The sequence below is a fragment of the Acyrthosiphon pisum genome, unplaced genomic scaffold (assembly GCF_005508785.2).
Source record: "Acyrthosiphon pisum isolate AL4f unplaced genomic scaffold, pea_aphid_22Mar2018_4r6ur Scaffold_21108;HRSCAF=23053, whole genome shotgun sequence".
NCBI classification, from domain to species: Eukaryota; Metazoa; Arthropoda; class Insecta; order Hemiptera; family Aphididae; genus Acyrthosiphon; species Acyrthosiphon pisum.
The window spans coordinates 7,804-9,480 of NW_021770539.1; the positions used below are offsets into that span (position 1 = coordinate 7,804).

Consider the following 1,677-nt stretch of genomic DNA (forward strand, 5'->3'; position numbering starts at 1 on the left):
ATTCTAAGTATTTTCAGTATGATTTGTCATTTGATTTTGATAAGCTGGAAAGATAGTACTAGAAATTGAAGCAGAAGTATGATTAAGTAAAACTCTTTTTAGTGTCTGGTCCAAAATCCCCAAAAAAACTCACAATAAGAGGACAACTGTCCAAACCAACTTCCTTATTTTTGGCGTTTAACTAGTAAAATAATATTTGTATGAACACAGAAAAGTATTTGTACAAAGGTTACCTTAATTTAATATAAAATCACTTACAGCAGAAGTCTTAGATTTGTACTCAACAAAAGCCATAGATTTGCTATTTTTCAGAACCACAACACTTAATTTGTCACCATACTATATTATTGTATAGTGTATTAGACAAATATTCAAAATATAATGTTTATAAATTACCTTAGAAAACAATGATGTTAAATTAGCTTTATTATATACTCCTTGTTTCTTCCACTTTAATTTTAATATAAATGAACCGTTCTTTTCTTTTTCAGTTTCTAGCTGCCTAAGATCACTTTCTTTTCTTAAACGCTCCAGTGGTTTCTACACGAAAAATTGAATTTAAAAACGAAAATTTAACAATAACAAAAATTACCTTGAAATTGTGTTCATCTGTATCTCGTTTTACTGATAATTCATTTCTTCTTTTGTTAATATTGTCTATAAATGGTGCTATATCCGAATCACGTTCTTTTTCGCACAATTTTGCAGCAGTCTTAGCATTTACCAACTTGTCATAATCTAACTAAAAACAAGTAAAAACATTTACAATTAAAATTCAGGGGCGGACTGGGAGGTAAACCGCTCAGTATTCTATAAAACTAAATTGGCCAAAAAACACTTTATAACAGCTTCTTTATGAATACCTTCTTTTTCGGGTTTTGTATCAAATATATGATATACCTATTCATTCGTCTTGTAGTCCAGATAATCTCTGAAAATATACCTACTAAATACTTTATTTCGAATATTTCCGATAATAATTTATAAAAGTGATTATACCGTATTACCATATACCCAAAATATTAGTTATTGATTTCAATTAGAGCAAAATAAAAATGCTGTTACGACGCTTTTGCTACGAGATATTAGACGAGGATACCTTGTCTATGTAGTGTAAAGTGGTGTTGGTGTATTAAATCTTAAAGAAACGAAACAATAAATCATATCTCTAATGAAACGATTCTAAGCAATTTTCAGTGTAAAATACAGAAAAAAATAGTTTTTTGAAATCTAATTTACATTCAACAATTTTTCAAGCATAATTCAAGCAAGCATTTTTTCCATTAAATCTGAAGTATTTTTCACATTTTAAGTACATCTGAAAAATCTACATTTTCCAAAATATCCCGTTCAATAGACATTAACATTTTTAAATAATTCTGCTCTAAATATGACCTCAGTCTGTTTTTAATTATTTTTAGTTTACTAATTAATAACCTCTGACATTTTATTTGAATGCACGACAGAGTTAAAATGTATTCATACACAGAGCGCATATCAAAAGAAAAATATTATATTTTAATATTTCAAAGAAATGAGCAATTTATTGACATAATATATTAAACAACAATTTTAATTGTGATGGACATAGTATTTTTCAATGTTATTACATAATACATCCTAAAATAAATATGATTTATTTCAGAATGCATTAAATGTTTTAAAATACAGAGTGTA

General features: G+C 27.0%; 1 pseudogene; it reads right to left on the minus strand.

Annotated features, from left to right (window-relative positions):
- Positions 1 to 3: 3 nt before the first annotated feature.
- The window catches only part of LOC115034798, an 11,427-nt pseudogene continuing 9,753 nt past the window's right edge, over positions 4 to 1,677 (minus strand).